The sequence below is a fragment of the Apodemus sylvaticus genome, chromosome 23 (genome assembly GCF_947179515.1).
Source record: "Apodemus sylvaticus chromosome 23, mApoSyl1.1, whole genome shotgun sequence".
In the NCBI taxonomy this organism is placed as follows: Eukaryota; Metazoa; Chordata; class Mammalia; order Rodentia; family Muridae; genus Apodemus; species Apodemus sylvaticus.
In genome coordinates this window covers 52,410,591-52,429,070 of record NC_067494.1, presented here as the reverse complement: position 1 = coordinate 52,429,070, position 18,480 = coordinate 52,410,591, and the positions used below count along the sequence as shown (strand labels likewise).

The following is an 18,480-nucleotide window of genomic DNA, read 5'->3' as shown; positions in this document are numbered from 1 at the left end:
AACAGACCCACCATTGTGAAAAATACTTACATATGAAGAAATCAATAAACAAATTGAATGCTGGGAATGTAGCTCAACATTAGAGCATCAGCCTAGAACCTTTAGTAAGTAATGAAGGACCAGGAGTGTGAATGAGTTGCAGACCACCTGCCTGGGATCTGCTAGTGAGGAGCATGATTATTAGCACAGCATCTAACTAGCATATGAGAAACATTACATTCAGTTGAGGGTGGAGGCAGGAAGGGGAAAGGAGAAAGGGAATGTGATAAGCTTTGTTTCATTAAACAGACTTGTTTCTGTAAAAAGAACTCACAGGCCAATCTTAAGTCCTATAAATATTCTTTATATTTTTCCCACCTCATACTATCTCATTAATCCACTCCAGATTTATTTGGGTCTTTGGCACTGCACCAAATTTATACCTTCATGGATGTGAACTCCATGAAGTCAAACCCAAAACTATCAGTTCTTTTCCGGATACCTCCCATGGCACAACCCCAATTCAACCCTCTTCTTTCTTCTGAAATCACACAATTTTTATTCTATATGTTGATAAAAGATACACAAATACATTCTTGGTTACTTTTATAGCATAATGGCTGATATATACATAAAGCACAAAGATCAGACTCTTCCCCTTGACTTTTTAATGGTGTCTTCAACTCAGTTCTGTATGATTGCAAGGCAAGCACTTATAAACTAACACAATTCTCCATATTTTCAAGTGTTCCTGTTCTCCACATATTCTAAGTTAAGAACTCACAGCCATCTGGTGAAAGTAAATATGATGCTACACTTCTCTTCACGGGATTTTAGGAAGTGTCCATCATATATAACAGCCATTCAAAAAATAAGTTTTCAGTTTCTGGAACACAACTTACCACCAGCTGAGGTGTCCTATTTACAGCTAGCTCTTCGGTTCTTGTGGTGTAATTGAAGTACTTGACTCTCAGTATAGACTTACAAAAACTCTGAGAGGAATAAGAAAACTGAAACCAGTGTTGTTGTAGAAACTCATGGTTTCCTAAGAATCTCAGAAGCCATGCAAACGTGACACTATTGGAATCATTTTATTTCATTCTATTTTTTATATATTGACATTTTGCTTATAGTTATGTGTGTATATCACATACATGCCTGGTACCCTCAGAGACCAGAAGAGAGCACTGGATCCCTAGGAACTGGAGTTACAGGTAATTGTGAGCCACGATGTTGGAGCTGGGAATTGAACCTAGATCTTCTGGAAGAACAGCCAGTGTTCTTAAATTCTAAGGCATCGCTCCAGCCCAAGTGGAATTCTTAGAAACAGAAGTGTTAATGTTCTTCTACCATTGATCTGTGGAAATCATGAGTGCAGTCCTATCAGTTTCTAGCAATGGCGTCTTTGTTCTCGTTCTTTAGATTTGGTTCTGATTTGACTTTACAAACAGTTGTGAACAGTCTGACATGAGCTTTGGCAACCAAACTCAGTTCCTTTACAGCTGCACTATACCTCTTCTTAGCCACTGAGACACCACCCTCCCAGACCCCTCACTCTTCTAAAAGTAAATGGGAAGAAGTAGGGTCTAGAAGGGTGGCTTTGAGATTAATAGCACTGAATATTCTTCCAGAGGACCCAAGTTTGATTCCAGTAATATGGTGGCTCACACCATCTACAACTACAGTTCCAGGGTATCCAGTGTCCTTTTCTGGCCTCTGCAGGTACCAGACATAAACACAATGCACCATCACATATGTAGGTAAAACACTCATACAATTAAGAATTATTATTCTGCTTTTAAAACATGAAGACGGTTAGCTGCATAGATACCTCAATAGCTAATAGCACTTAGTGCTCTTCCATGGGACCTAATTTCATTTCCCAGCACCCACAACAAACAGGTCACAGCTCCCTATAACTCCAGATCAAAGGAGACTAGACATCTGCTCCTAGCCTCTACAGATACAAGCATGTATACACATGAAGACTGAGATGATAAAAAGCACAATTTTGCCTCTCTGCGTAGTACACAGTTTGAGTGGCACATGTATGGGTGTCTTTCCATGTGAAGACATTCTCCACTTCTCTGTGGACAGTTGTGTGCCCTAACAATTCAGGTCTTTGCTAACTCAGATATGAAGAGAGAGGAATAGGCACGACCATACTTAGAGAAATGTCAAAAATAAACTCAGGGTCACATTCTTCAGTTTGTGTCACTACATCTCTGTCTCTGTCTCTCTTCATGCCTCCACCATCCTCGCTCTTACACATATATTTTGAAAACAGGTTCCCATAAGCTCAACCTGTCGTTAAGCACACTAAGTAGACATCTGACCTTCTGAGCCTCTTTTCTCCACCACTTGAGTACTTGAATTACAGGCGTGTGCAATCATCACCAGATTACACAGGACATCCTACAGATTAGACAGTGACCCTATTAAATGATCTATACCTCCAGTCCATAGTTATCTTCTTTAATATACTGTGGGAATTGAATAGATTTAAAGTCATCATAAACATAAGAATCGCTAAACTAATGCTGAACATGTTAGTTTGCAAGAATTGTCACTACAAATCAACACACACTGGGTGTCTTAAACTACAGCAACTGATTTTGTCACAGTTCTGAATGCTGAAAGTCCAAGATCACAATGTTGGTCCAAGTGCTTCTCTTTGGCTTGCAGGTGGCCGTCTTCTCCTCTCTGCATTCTCACATAAACATTTCTGTAAGCCTACACTACCCTGGTGTTTCTTTTCTCTCAAAAAGGCAGCATGTATCTTACATTAGGACCCCACCCTCATGGCCTCATTTAGCTTTAATAGGTTCTTTAAACACTCTAAATCTGAACAATCACATTCTGATGGAATGGAAATTTTGCCTTTAACTGAAGGAAAAATGAGACTCCAGTTTCTGCCTGAAGACAAGATTATAAGTTGATGAAAGAAGATTCTAGAGGGGGTACTGAAGGGAAAATTAAACCTATCATGTACCTTCATTTCAAAAGCAATGTATGAATGGAATACAGTGATTGCCATGAGGTGTGATGGAAACTTCCACCCAGAGAGCCTGTCAGGAGATAAGAATGTTTTATAAGACCTAGATAATATTGCTACACTGCAATTTGTGGTGTGTGCTCTGTATCAGTTGTCTTCTCTGTTCTAGCCAAAGAAAAATTGTAGTTGTAACTATTCTGACTCTGAATTCACAGGTAAAGTGACTGAGCCTTCTAAATTGTGGTCATATCCTGCCACTACTTGTGTGGTAGTTGTTGCAGTCTGCAAGAGATAGCATCAAGTGATCTTTTCTTTTATTGAATATCATTTTCATTACATTGCCATGGTAAAACCTTTCCCAATTTCCCCCCCTCAAAGACCCCCAAACCCTCCTCCCTCCCCCTGCCTCCATGTATATGCCCCTCCACCCAACACACTCCCACATCACTCCCCTGGGTTTCCCTTTGTTGGGGCCCCTGTTGAGCCTTTACCTGACCAAGGATCATTCCTCCCACTGATGGCCAACAAGGCCTTCCTCTACCACATTTTTGGCTGGAACCATGTGTGCCCCGTGGTTGATGGTTCAGCATCAAGTGATCTTAACCACTAATGCCCTCAGTTCCACCAACACCAGTTGTACAGCCTGCAAGCCAGAAATAGTTTTCTTGTTTGGTTGGTTTTTATGTTTTGGTTTGAGGTTTTTGCCTGAACAACAACAAATGAATAAAATACAATGTATAAAGTAATGTGAAAGCCATCTAATGTGTTTTTAAATGGTGCCCTGTTGGCATATTTTCTGTGTGCTTGTGCTATAAAGTTGAGCTGAGGACTCTGAAGTCTGCCAGGTATTAAATATTAACTTCCTCACGCTTAATAGAAAATGCTCAGCCCTGGTTAAATGGCTTAAATAAAATAATTATTGTCCTACTAGGGAACCACTTAGGCCTGGTTCTAAGAACTGGCACATTTCTCAGAGTTGTTAGTAGTCTATTATCTTACAGTAATGATTTGTTATCTCAGGCAGAGAGTACCCCCAATACAGAGCACAGTGAAGTGTCATTTCCTTTGGGTTTTCACAGATTGTGTAAACAGGGTCACTCAGAGCAGAAGTCCACACTGAAACTTCCCTGATTTTCTTCACTTTCTAAATTTTACCCAAAACACTTGCCTCAGTATTTTCATAGATGGTATGTGTTCACCATGGGCTATTGGTCAGGAAAGAACAAAACTTCAGTAACAGGGATGGTGGGGTGTGGAGTATAGCTAGATTCTCATCAAACCATTTTCAAGGAAAAAAAAATTTCTAACAACCTGTCATTCTGTTCAGAAATTACTCCCTACTGATTCCCTTTCTTGTTTTCTCTTGGGAACTTGGTCCTTTGCTATGTAAAAATGACAACCCTTACTACTATTTCTGTGAGCTCCTTTTGAGTTTACAAAACTTCACTTCAATAAGACCACTGATTTGCCAAGTTGGGTGTGACTTGTTCATTACTTTTTTTTGTTCTCCATGTCCTGTCTCAGGTAAATAGACATCATTTAATATCCCTCCACTCACAATATCTCCCTTCCTTGGGAACTTTCTAAAAGGTGTATGTTATGAACAATCACAAAGATATGTTGACGGAAGTGTGGGCTATTGTGTAATGGATCTTGGAGACTGTGGCTCAGTGTTGAATGGCTGACCTTCTGACTGTGAACTATTCACATTTCCCTTCCTCTATCTGAGTATCTAGTTCCTGTTTCTCTCCTCTCCAACTCTGCCTGCCATTGTGTGTAATAGGTTCTACTTACCACAACCTTCTAGGTTTTCCTTATGATCAGAAGGTCCCAGGGCATCTGGATTCCTTCTGTCTAATATAGAAAAGGTTGGAACTTGTATTCCAACAAAAATGTAGCAGATGAAGGTTCTCAGACTCTCGAGTTTCCAGAATGCTCCAGTCTACTCACCAAATGCTGTTAAGGAAAAATGTGATTTGGGAATAATCTCAGGGTTCTTGTAAATCACAGAAAACTCTGTTTCCTGTTTCCTGTTACCCAATGCATTTCTACTTTATTTCCCTGTCCCCCATGCTGGTTTGATATTTTCTGCTGAGCCCATTAGAGACAGGCTCCTTTCTTCAGGAGATGAGACATAGGTCTGTCCAGAGGAAAAGCCAAAGCTTTTGGAATGTTCAGGTGAGAAAATTTTGCCTAGAAATCTACAATCTGCAGATTGGCAGCACAATAGACTTTGTGTGGCAGATGTATGGGGATATAGCTTAGTGGGTAAAATGCTTGCCAAGCACACACAAAGCCTGTGTTTTTTCTCTAGTACCACATTAACTGCACAGTGGCACACTCCTGCAATCTCAACACTGAAGAGACAGAGGAAAGAGAATCCAAATATTAAAGTAATCCTTGGCTTTATATGCTAAATTGAGGTCAGCCTGGACTACATGAGAGTCTGTCTAAAAACATAAGAAGGAAACAGAAAAATTAAGCTCAGTTGTGGGAAACCCTAAGATAAAATGCTAATTATGCACAACATATATCTCCTTTGGGAATTTTTGCCACAAAAGAGAGTCAAAGGCATGTTTGGGAATTAAAGTATGATATGAAAATGAATGATAAATTCTGAGGGAATCAGTATCCCTGACCTCAAGCAATTCTACAGAACAATAGTGTTAAAAACTGTATGATATTGGTACAGTGACAGGCAGGCAGATCAATGGAACAGGACTGAAGATCCAGAAATGAATCCACACACCTATGGCCACTTGATCTTTGACAAAGGAGCTGCAAACATCCAATGGAAAGAAGATAGCCTTTTCAACTAATGGTGCTGGTTCAACTGGAGGTCAGCATGCAGAAGAATGCGAATTGATCCATCCTTGTCTCCTTGTACAAAGCTCAAGTCCAAATGGATCAAGGACCTCCACATAAAGCCAAACACTCTGAAGCTAATAGAAAAGAAACTGGGGAAGACCCTTGAGGACATCGCTACAAGGGGAAAGTTCCTGAACAGAACATCAATAGTGTATGCTCTAAGAGCAAGAATTGACAAATGGGACTTCATTAAATTACAATGTTTCTGTAAGGCAAAGGACACCATCAAAAGGACAAATCAGTCTGGCGGTTCCTCCGAAAACTGGGCACATCACTTCCGGAGGATCCTGCTATACCACTCCTGAGCATATACCCAGAGGATTCCCCAGCAGGTAATAAGGATACGTGCTCCACTATGTTCATAGCAGCCCTATTTATAATAATAGCCAGAAGCTGGAAAGAATCCAGGTATCCCTCAATGGAAGAATGGATGCAAAAAATGTGGTTTATATACACAATGAAACAATGATTTCATGAAATTCTTAGACAAATGGATGGAGTTAGAGAACATCATACTAAGTGAGGTAAACCAGTCTCAAAAGATCAATCATGGTATGCACTCACTAATAAGTGGATATTAGCCTAGAAAATTGGAATAGCCAAAACATAATCCACACATCAAATGAGGTACAAGAAGAAAGGAGGAGTGGCCCCTGGTTCTGGAAAGACTCAGTGTAGCAGTATAGGGCAAAACCAGAACAGGAAAGTGGGAAGGGGTGGATGGGAGAACAAGGGGAGGGAAGGAGGCTTATGTGACTTTCGGGGAGTGGGGGGGAGACCTGAAAAGGGGAAATCATTTGAAATGTAAATAAAAAATATATCAAATAAAAAAAAAGTAAGTGAATGATTATGTGGATTGAAGTTTAAATGTTCCAGAGAATATTGATGTATTCATTTGTAGGGAGGAATGAAAGAAAAGTGTTGAGTGTGTACTAGTCAGGAATAGCACTCCTGGAAAAAGTAAGTTATGAAAAATCTGTGGGAAAAGAAGAGGCCAGAGCTAAGGCTGTGGTAGCTATTACCCAGTCATAGATATGAAGCTAGAGAAGGTGCTTCAGGAGAGTGGAGGGCAATAGCTGTGGAGGGGCTGGGGGACAGAATCTATGAAGACAGTAGTGATTCCACAAGCAAATCCTGGATCCTTCAGTAGTGTGCAGTAGTGTGAGTCCTCAACTTCAGCACTGGGACTTGCATGTGGGAGCAAAAAGGAGATGGGCAGACATCTGGAGCTCATTGATCAGTCAATGTAGCTCTAAGTTTACTAAGACACTTTGTCTCAAAAACAAAAGGTTAAGAGTAATTAAGAAGGCACATGACTGATCTCTGACATCTATATGCATGTTCACAAATACATATACATGATGAAAAAATCATTCATTATTCAGTACCTGCTACTTATCCGTCACTAATTCATGCCCAGTCCTATTAATTAATTTTACACCCTCTACCCCATTTAAGGAAGTCTGCAGTTGATATTAGGGGAAGCCATTTTGACATGAATAATACTTTGCATACATAACCCAGTAAAATCTCATAACCACATGTTGGAACTTTCTCTCTTGCCATTTCTTACCTTAAATCATATTGAGATCTCACAGACAGTGAGAACATTATTTTTTTTCTACCATGATAATCTAAAGAAGAGGCTGGAGAGAAACTTCTTGGAGAGAAGTTAAGAGTGCTTGTTGCTCTTGAAGATGTCCTACGTGGACATAAATCAGCTCATAAGTCAGGAATTTCCCATCTGGCATCCACCATCTCTGGCCTGCTTTGATATCTGCACTCATGTACAGACACGCACATATATACACATATACACATAATTAAAAATCAATTTTAAAAGCTAATTTCAATTGGTTATCCAATACCAAATGATCTGCTTGGAATACTTATATACAAGTCACATTATACGGACTGAGCAAGTTATATTTTGGAATCTCTCACTCTCTCTCTCTCTCTCTCTCTCTCTCTCTCTCTCTCTGTGTGTGTGTGTGTGTGTGTGTGTTTGTGTGTGTGTGTGTGTGTGTGTGTGTGTGTGTGTGTGGTGTAACAACAAGTAACATACCCTTGAAAGAGAGCAGGAAGGGAATGGGGTACATATGGGATGGATGGTTTGGAAGGAAGAAAGGAAAGAATAAATAGTAAAATTATATATAGTATCAAATTTAAAAGAAACAATATAAAGGAAAGAATTTCAGAGATGTCCCCTGAAACCATTACTCATGGAAATATTCCCTCTTGGCAGAGGAAAGGAACCTCTGTTGAAGCCCTAATAAGGAAGGAGGTAGGTGTGTAGTGAAGTAGTCACGCAGAGTAATAGCTGATCACTGTCATTCAGTGTCACAGAAGCTGTCTTCTGCCAGTTTCCTAATGTCCACACACCATTTTATGTAACTTGTGTTAAAATAAAAATAAATAAAATTTACCTGCTACTTTTTTCTTGTTATTATTGTTGCTGTTGCTGCATGAAGAGGTAATCAACTTTATTTTTTGAGAAAAGACTCTCACTGAACTTGAAGCTCACCAGTTTAGCTTGATCGGTTGTCCTGAGGAGCCTCCTGACTCTGCTCCTCCAGACCGGATGCACGACATAAATACATCAGTCCAAGCCAATGACAACAATCAGGAAGACACTTCCAAATAGGTTTATGTATCCCACAATGTAAACTAATTTACACAGGAGTCAGGCAAAAGGCCATTTTTCTTTCTTAGTCATTTCAACTAGGAGGAATGGTAGAGTCACTATGAAAGAGAAGTCAGCCAAAGCTAGATTCAGATAACAGATAGTGGTGACAGTGTGTGGCATCCAGAATCCAGCTGCCCAGATCACTAGTCCATTGCCCAGCACGCCAAGGAAGAAAGTGATGGAGACAACCACCATCGAGAGGATCCACAGAACTCTGGAGATTGTACAATCATAGACCACCAGTTCTGATCCATTCAGATGGATGGAGTAGTTGGTTTCCATTTTGTTTGCACCTGAAATTTTTCAGAAACAAACATTTCTCATATATGTGGCTCCTTCTTACAAGACACTCATTTAGAATGTACAAAACCGACAGCAGGTGTTGGCAAGGATGTGGAGAAAGAGGAACACTCCTCCACTGCTGGTGGTATTGTAGGATGGTATAACCACTTTGGAAATCAGTCTGGTGGTTCCTCAGAAAACTGGACATGACACTTCTGGAGAACCCTGCTATACCTCTCCTGGGCATATACCCAAAGGATTCCCCAGCATGCAATAAAGACACATGCTCCATTATGTTCATAGCAGCCTTATTTATAATATCCAGAAGCTGGAAAGAACCCAGATGCCCCTCAAAGGAGGAATGGATACAGAAAATGTGGTATATTTACACAATGGAATACTACTCAGCAATTAGAAACAATGAATTCACAAAATTTTTAGGCAAATGGTTTGATCTGGAAAATATCATCCTAAGTGAGGTAACCCAATCACAAAAGAATACACATGGAGTGCAATCACTGATAAGTGGATATTAATTAGCCCAGAAGCTCTGAATACCAAAGGCACAAATCCATAACAAATGACTCCCATGAAGAAGTATGGAGGGGGTCCTGATCCTGGAAAGGATTGATCTAGTGTTGGAGGGGAATATAAGGACAGGGGGGAAAGGAGAATGGTGATTGGAGAATGGGTGGCGAGAAGAAGATTTATGGGACATATGGGGAGAGGGGATCTGGGAAAGGGGAAATCATTTCAAATGTAAACAAAGAATATAGAAAATAAAAATATTTTAAAAAGAATGTAAAAAACCTGCCAATATAGGAGAGCCATTTTTTCAGTAATATTCTACAACTAGTGATTTACAGGATGCTTTTGAGGGATAGCACAGCTATCCACATTCATCACATTCTTAAAATTATTCTTGGTTTTAGATTAATTGCAAAAAATTATAATAAGCCCCCAAGTCTCAACAGTGGTACTGAACTGGGGGTGAACAGTCAATAAAACGTGAATGAAAGGAATTTAACACTTGAAGTCAATGGACTTAGTAGACTAGCCTTCAGTGAAGGCTTTTCATTAGTTTTCATGTACACAAGAGAAATAGTTCAGTGGAAAGATGTCAAAAGCTTAATCAAAAGGTTTGAATAACAAGGCAATGAACTGTATACTCAAGAGAAAGAGTATAAGACACAGGTAGACAAACAGACAGACAGGCAAGAGATATTCAGTGAGATGAACCAAAGAATGAACTGATTGGACTCTGCACTATGGATTTCAATGGTGTTTTTGTGAAGATTTAATAAGTGAGTGATATATATATATGGAAATACAACGAACCTTTATGGTTCAAACTTGTGTAGACCAAATGTTGTTTTTGAGTATTGATACTCTTGAAATTTTATGCACAAAATGTTTAACACCAGCACAGTTCAGAAAATATCATAACAAAACTAAGGTCACATGTAGACCCTTAGATAATATATAAGTGTGGTTTCCAGCGATACTTCTTCAGGTCTTGCTTTCATATGTAATAGAAAAAGATAACTGCAGGATAAAGAATGTTTAAACATGAGGTTCCAGTCCTGAGGCCTCTGGCGGGAGCCCTCAGAACTCTCTGCTTCCGGATCCAGAACAGCCTGGGCTGCAACGCCACATATCCAGGTCCTGCAAAAGGCCAGAGGGTCGGTGAAGATCTTTTCCCAATTTGTTGGTTGCCGATTTGTCCTCTTGATGGTGTCCTTTGCCTTACAGAAACTTTGTAATTTTATGAGGTCCCATTTGTCAATTCTTGCTCTTAGAGCATACGCTATTGGTGTTCTGTTCAGAAACTTTCTCCCTGTACCGATGTCCTCAAGGGTCTTCCCCAATTTCTTTTCTATTAGCTTCAGAGTGTCTGGCTTTATGTGGAGGTCCTTGATCCATTTGGATTTGAGCTTAGTACAAGGAGACAAGGATGGATCAATTCACATTCTTCTGCATGCTGACCTCCAGTTGAACCAGCACCATTTGTTGAAAAGGCTATCTTTTTTCCATTGGATGTTTTCAGCCTCTTTGTTGAGGATCAAGTGGCCATAGGTGTGTGGGTTCATTTCTGGATCTTCAATCCTGTTCCATTGATCCTCCTGCCTGTCACTGTACCAATACCATGCAGTTTTTAACACTATTGCTCTGTAGTATTGCTTGAGGTCAGGGATACTGATTCCCCCAGATTTTCTTTTGTTGCTGAGAATAGTTTTAGCTATCCTGGGTTTTTTGTTGTTCCAGATGAATTTGATAATTGCTCTTTCTAACTCTGTGAAGAATTGAGTTGGGATTTTGATGGGTATTGCATTGAATCTGTATAGTGCTTTAGGCAAAATGGCCATTTTAACTATATTGATTCTACCGATCCATGAGCATGGGAGGTTTTCCCATTTTTTGAGGTCTTCTTCCATTTCCTTCTTCAGAGTCTTGAAGTTCTTGTCATACAGATCTTTCACATGTTTGGTAAGAGTCACCCCAAGATACTTTATACTGTTTGTGGCTATTGTGAAGGGGGTCATTTCCCTAATTTCTTTCTCAGCCTGCTTATCCTTTGAGTATAGGAAGGCCACTGATTTGCTTGAGTTGATTGGGAAAAGATCTTCACCAATCCTACATCAGATAGAGGGCTAATATCCAATATATATAAAGAACTCAAGAAGTTAGACTCCAGAAAACCAAACAACCCTATTAAAAAATGGGGTACAGAGTTAAACAAAGAATTCTCACCTGAAGAACTTCGGATGGCGGAGAAACATCTTAAAAAATGCTCAACTTCATTAGTCATTAGGGAAATGCAAATCAAAACAACCCTAAGATTTCATCTTACACCAGTCAGAATGGCTAAGATTAAAAATTCAGGAGACAGCGGGTGTTGGAGAGGGTGTGGAGAAAGAGGAACACTCCTCCACTGCTGGTGGGGTTGCAAATTGGTACAACCACTCTGGAAATCAGTCTGGCGGTTCCTCCGAAAACTGGGTACCTTACTTCCAGAAGATCCTGCTATACCACTCCTGGGCATATACCCAGAAGACTCCCCACCATGTAATAAGGATACATGTTCTACTATGTTCATAGCAGCCCTATTTGTAATTGCCAGATGCTGGAAAGAACCCAGGTATCCCTCAACAGAAGAGTGGATGCAAAAAATGTGGTATATCTACACAATGGAGTACTATTCAGCCATTAGAAACAATGAATTTATGAAATTCTTAGGCAAATGGATGGAGCTAGAGAATATCATACTAAGTGAGATAACCCAGACTCAAAAGGTGAATCATGGTATGCACTCACTAATAAGTGGATATTAACCTAGAAAACTGGAATACCCAAAACATAATCCACACATCAAATGAGGTACAAGAAGAAAGGAGGAGTGGCCCCTGGTTCTGGAAAGACTCAGTGAAACAGTATTCAGCAAAACCAGAACGGGGAAGTGGGAAGGGGTGGGTGGGAGGACAGGGGAAGAGAAGGGGGTTTGCGGGACTTTCGGGGAGTGGGGGGGCTAGAAAAGGGGAAATCATTTGAAATGTAAATAAATTATATCGAATAAAAAAAATAAATGAAAAAAAAAAAAAGGCCAGAGGGACACCAGGGAGCCAACTGGGAGGAGTCAGTGTGCTCTGGCAGTGCAGGAGGTCAGCTGTGCACCAGAGGCCAGCTGGGAAGAGGCAGCTTACACTGGTGAGTCCAGCATTGACGAGACCAACTAACACCAGTGAGAACTAGATGGCAAAAGGCAAACGCAAGAACGTCACTAACAGAAATCAAGGCAATATGGCAGCATCTGAACCCAATTCTCCTTTAACAGAATGTCCTGGATACCCCATCACACCAGTAAAACAAGATTTGGATTTAAAATCACCGGTCATGATGCTGGTACAGGAACACATGAAGGACATACTTAAAGAAATTCAGGAGAAAATGGATCAAAAGTTAGAAGCCCTTGGAAGGGAAACACAAAAATCATTGAAAGAAATTCAGGAGAATACAAAAGCCAATAAGGAGGAAATGCAAAAATCACTTGAAGAAATACAGGAGAACTTTGGTCAACAGGCTGAGGTTATGAAAGAGGAAACACAAAAATCTCTTAAAGAATTACAGGAAAGCAAAAACAAGCAAGTGAAGGATCTAAGCAAAACCATCCAGGATCTAAAATCAGAAGTAGAAACAACTAAGAAAACTCAAAGGGAGACAACTTTGGAGATAGAAAGCCTTGGGAAGAAATCAGGGGACAGAGATGCAAATATCAACAACAGAATACAAGAGATAGAAGAATCTCAGATGCTGAAGATACCATAGAAACCATGGACTCAACACTTAAAGAAAATGCAAAATTCAAAAAGCTTGTAACCCAAAATATCCAGAAAATCTAGGACAAAATGAGAAGATCAAACCTAAGGATTATAGGCATAAATGAGAGTGAATATTTACAACTTAAAGGACCAGCAAATATCTTCAATAAAATTATGGAAGAAAACTTCCCTAACTTAAAGAGAGAGATGCCCATGAATATACAAGAAGCCTACAGAACTCCAAACAGACTGGACCAGAACAGAAATACCTCCCGTCACATAATAATCAAAACACCAAATGTACTAAACAAAGAAAGAATATTAAAGGCAGTAAGAGAAAAAGGCCAAGTAACATATAAAGTCACACCTATCAGAATCACAGCAGACTTTTCACCTGAGACTATGAAAGCTAGAAAATCCTGGGCAGATCTCATGCAGACTCTAAGAGAACACAAATGCCAGCCAAAACTACTATACCCAGCAAAACTCTCAATCACCATAGATGGAGAAACTAAGATATTCCATGACAAAACTAAGTTTACCCAATATCTATCCACAAACCCAGCCCTACAAAGGATAATAGGAAGTAAACACCAATACAAGGAGGGAAACTTCACCCTGGAAAAAGCAAGATAGTAAGCTTTCATCAAACCCAAAAGAAGTTAACCAATCAAATTTAAAAATAACATCAAAAATGACAGGAAGTAACAATCACTATTCCTTAATATCTCTTAACATCAATGGACTCAGTGCCCCAATAAAAAGACATAGACTAACCGACTGGATACGTAAACAGGACCCTACATTTTGCTGCTTACAGGAAACACACCTCAGGGTCAAAAACAAACACTACCTTAGAGTAAAAGTCTGGAAGACAGTTTTACAAGCAAATGGTCTCAGGAAACAAACTGGAGTAGCCATTCTAATATCAGATAAAATTGACTTTCAACCCAAAGTCATAAAAAGAGACTCTGAGGGACACTTCTTGCTGGTCAAAGGAAAAATACAACAAGAAGAACTCTCAATCCTGAACATCTATGCTCCAAATGCAAGGGCACCCTCTTTCGTAAAAGAAACTTTATTAAAGCTCAAAGTACACATTGCACCTAACACAATAATTGTGGGTGACTTCAACACTGCACTTTCCTCAATGGACCGATCAGGAAAACAGAAACCAAAAAGGGACACAATGAAACTAATTGAAGCTTTGGACCAATTAGATTTAACAGATATATATAGAACATTCTATCCTAAAACAAAAGAATATACCTTTTTCTCAGCACCTCATGGTACCTTCTCCAAAATCGACCATATAATTGGTCACAAGACAGACCTCAACAAATATAAGAAGATCGAACTAATCCCATGCTTTCTATCAGATCACTATGGAGTAAAAGTGGTCTTCAATAGCAACAAAAACAACAGAAAACCCACATACACGTGGAAACTGAACAATATTCTACTCAATGATACCTTGGTCAAGGAAGAAATAAAGAAAGAAATTAAAGACTTTTTAGAATATAATGAAAATGAAGACACAACATACCCAAATCTATGGGACACAATGAAAGCAGTGCTAAGAGGAAAACTCATAGCCCTGAGTGCCTCCAAAAAGAAAATGGAGAGAGCATACATTACCAGCTTAATAACACACCTGAAAGCCCTGGAACAAAAAGAAGCTATTTCACCCAGGAGGAATAGAAGGCAGGAAATCATCAAACTCAGGGCCAAAATCAATCAAGTAGAAACAAAGAGAACCATACAAAGAATCAACAAAACCAGGAGCTGGTTCTTTGAGAAAATCAACAAGATAGATAAACCCTTAGCCAGACTAACCAAAGGGCACAGAGACAGTATCCAGATTAACAAACTTAGAAATGAAAAGGGAGATATAACAACAGAAACTGAGGAAATTCAAAAAAATCATTAGATCCTACTACAAAAGCCTATACTCAACACAACTGAAGAATCTGGAAGAAATTGACAGTTTCCTAGACAGATATCTGACACCAAAACTAAATCAGGATCAAATAGATCATCTAAACAGTCCCATAACACCTGAAGAAATAAAAAGGGTCATAGAAAGTCTCCCAACCAAAAAAAGCACGGGACCAGATGGCTTCAGTGCAGAATTCTATCAGACCTTCATAGAAGACCTAACACAATACTCTTCAAACTATTCCACAAAATAGAAACAGAAGGAACTCTACCCAACTCGTTCTATGAAGACACAATTACGCTGATACCAAAACCACACAAAGATCCAACAAAGAAAGAGAACTTCAGGCCAATTTCCCCTATGAATATTGATGCAAAAATACTTAATAAAATTCTTGCCAACTGAATCCAAGAACACATCAAAACGATCATCCACCATAATCAAGTAGGCTTCATCCCAGGGATGCAGGGATGGTTCAATATAAGGAACTCCATCAATGCTATCCACTACATAAACAAACGCAAAGAAAAAAACCATATGATCATCTCATTAATGCAGAAAAAGCTTTTGACAAAATTCAGCATCCTTTCATGCTAAAAAGTATTGGAAAGAACAGGAATTCAATGCCCATACCTAAACATTGTTAAAGCAATATACAGCAAACCGGTAGCCAACATCAAACTAAACGGAGAGAAACTTGAAGCAATCCCACTAAAATCAGGGACTAGACAAGGCTGTCCTCTCTCTCCATATCTTTTCAATATAGTACTTGAAGTTCTAGCTAAAGCAATTAGACAACATAAGGAGGTCAAGGGGATACAAATTGGAAAGGAAGAACTCAAATTATCATTATTTGCATATGACATGATAGTCTACTTAAGTGACCCAAAAACCTCCACCAGAGAACTCCTACAGCTGATAAACAACTTCAGCAAAGTGGCTGGTTATAAAATCAACTCAAGCAAATAACTCAACTAAAAAAAAAAAAAAGTTGCCTTCCTATACTCGAAGGATAAGCAGGCTGAGAAAGAAGTTAGGGAAATGACACCCTTCACAATAGCCACAAACAATATAAAGTATCTTGGTGTGACTCTAACCAAACAACTGAGAGATCTATATGACAAGAACTTCAGGTCTCTGAAGAAGTAAATCAAAGAAGACCTCAGAAAATGGAAAAATCTGCCATGCTCATGGATTGGCAGGATTAATATAGTTAAAAGGGCCATCTTGCCAAAAGCGATCTGCAGATTTAATGCAATCCCCATCAAAATCCCAACTCAGTTCTTCACAGAGTTAGAAAAAGCAATTCTCAAATTCATCTGGAATAACAAAAAACCCAGGATAGCTAAAACGATTCTCAACAACAAAAGAAATTCTGGGGGAATCAGTATCCCTGACTTCAAGCAATATTACAGAGCAATAGTGTTAAAAACTGCATGGTATTGGCACAGTGACAGACAAGTAGACCAATGGAATAGAATTAAAGATCCAGAAATGAATCCACACACCTATGGTCACTTGATCTTCGACAAAGGAGCCAAAAACATCCAGTGGAAAAAAGATAGCCTTTCCAGCAAATGGTGCTGGACCAATTGGAGGTCAGCATGCAAAAGAATGCGAATTGATCCATTCTTATCTCCCTGTACTAAACTTCACTCCAAGTGGATCAAGGACCTCCATGTAAAACCAGACACACTGAAACTAATAGAAAAGAAACTGTGGAAGACCCTTGAGGACATGGGCATGGGGGCAGGGAGGGAAGTTCCTGAACAGATCACCAATATCTTATGCTCTAAGATCAAGAATTGACAAATGGGACCTAATAAAATTACAAAGTTTCTGCAAGGGAAAGGACACTGTTAAAAGGATAAAACGGCAACCATCAAATTGGGAAAGGATATTCACCAACGCTACATCTGATAGAGGGCTAATATCCAATATATACAAAGAACTCAAGAAGTTAGACCCCAGGGAACCAAATAACCCTATTAAAAATGGGGTGCAGAGCTAAACAAAGAATTTTCACCTGAAGAAATTCGGATGGCCTAGAGGCACCTTAAGAAGTGCTCAACATCATTAGACATTAGGGAAATGCAGATCAAAACAACCCTGAGATTTCACCTTACACCAGTCAGAATGGCTAAGGTCAAAAACTCAGGAGACAGCAGGTGTTGGCAAGGATGTGGAGAAAGAGGAACACTCCTCCACTGCTGGTGGGGCTGTAAGATGGTACAACCACTTTGGAAATCAGTCTGGAGGTTCCTCAGAAAACTGGACATGACACTTCCGGAGGACCCTGCTATTCCTCTCCTGGGCATATACCCAAAGGATTTCCCGGCATGCAATAAAGACACATGCTCCATTATGTTCATAGCAGCCTTATTTATAATAGCCAGAACCTGGAAAGAGCCCAGATGCCCCTCAAAGGAGGAATGGATACAGAAAATGTGATATATTTACACAATGGAATACTACTCAGCAATTAGAAACAATGAATTCCAAAATTTTTAGGCAAATGGTTTGATCTGGAAAATATCATCCTAAGTGAGGTAACCCAATCACAAAAGAATACACATGGAATGCAATCTCTGATAAGTGGATATTAATTAGCCCAGAAGCCCTGAATACCCAAGGCACAAATCGCATAACAAATGACTCCCATGAAGAAGTATGGAGAGGGTCCTGATCCTGGAAAGGATTGATCTAGCATTGGAGGGGAATATAAGGACAGAGATAAAGGAGGGAGGTGATTGGAGAATGGATGGAGAGAAGAAGGTTTATGGAACATATGGGGAGGGGCGGATCTGGGAAAGGGGAAATCATTTGGAATGTAAACAAAGAATATAGAAATAAAAAAAGAATGTTTAAACATGAAGGGATGTTACAGAGTCAGCTGGGTACAAGAACAAGTAGACAGTATCTATATATTCAAACTATTGCATGATTGAGGTGAAGTTTCTCACACCTTTGTATACAAAGAGTATGCATGACTGCACAGTTTACTGTTAGGTAGGTGAGAGGAAAATTACTAATGAATTTTAGTGGAGTTTGTGGACTTCTCCTGAAAGACCATGCATTCTGTATTTAATGTGGAATTTTAAGTGACCTATATAAAGATTCTAAAAGGTTGATTATTTTTCATTTTTGTAAGACTAGAAGGACATTAAGGGTAAATATGACTCTGAAAGCTATCTAATAGGACAGACATTAATGTAGCTGGATCTGAGTCCTCCTGCCACACCACATGTGACAGATGTTGCTGAATGGGCCCTGCGACTTCCATCCCAGAATCTGATCACTTGCTCTCTGCTAAACAAATCACAGTTTTGTTCATGGAAGTGGTCTCTCCATCTGCTTTTGAATGTAAATCCTGATCAGGCTAGAGAGTATCTTGAATCTTCCCTGCTTCCTAAGG

The 18,480-nt window shown here is 39.5% G+C and overlaps 4 protein-coding genes across 9 annotated transcripts in view; all 4 read right to left on the bottom strand.

The window, feature by feature from the left end:
* The window catches only part of LOC127673567 (formyl peptide receptor 2-like), a 476,281-nt gene extending 475,323 nt beyond the window's left edge, over window positions 1-958 (bottom strand). Inside the window, exon 1 of the mRNA XM_052169253.1 lies at window positions 882-958. The gene's annotated coding sequence lies outside the window, so the exon portion shown is untranslated. The remainder of the gene's footprint in view (window positions 1-881) is intronic.
* Window positions 1-18,480, bottom strand: part of LOC127673562 (formyl peptide receptor 2-like) — a 66,193-nt gene that overhangs the window by 21,604 nt on the left and 26,109 nt on the right. Inside the window, exon 1 of one of the 4 annotated variants that reach the window (XM_052169246.1) lies at window positions 882-888. The exons of the other annotated variants lie outside the window; for them this stretch is intronic. The gene's annotated coding sequence lies outside the window, so the exon portion shown is untranslated. Of the gene's footprint in view, window positions 1-881; window positions 889-18,480 lie in introns of those variants that run through there. 4 annotated transcript variants of the gene reach the window in all.
* LOC127673566 (formyl peptide receptor 2-like) overlaps window positions 1-18,480 on the bottom strand; it is a 99,680-nt gene that overhangs the window by 55,099 nt on the left and 26,101 nt on the right. The window contains exon 1 of one of the 2 annotated variants that reach the window (XM_052169251.1): window positions 882-953. The exons of the other annotated variant lie outside the window; for it this stretch is intronic. The gene's annotated coding sequence lies outside the window, so the exon portion shown is untranslated. Of the gene's footprint in view, window positions 1-881; window positions 954-18,480 lie in introns of those variants that run through there. 2 annotated transcript variants of the gene reach the window in all.
* LOC127673565 (formyl peptide receptor 2-like) overlaps window positions 1-18,480 on the bottom strand; it is a 28,627-nt gene that overhangs the window by 6,359 nt on the left and 3,788 nt on the right. Inside the window, exon 1 of one of the 2 annotated variants that reach the window (XM_052169249.1) lies at window positions 882-970. The exons of the other annotated variant lie outside the window; for it this stretch is intronic. The gene's annotated coding sequence lies outside the window, so the exon portion shown is untranslated. Of the gene's footprint in view, window positions 1-881; window positions 971-18,480 lie in introns of those variants that run through there. 2 annotated transcript variants of the gene reach the window in all.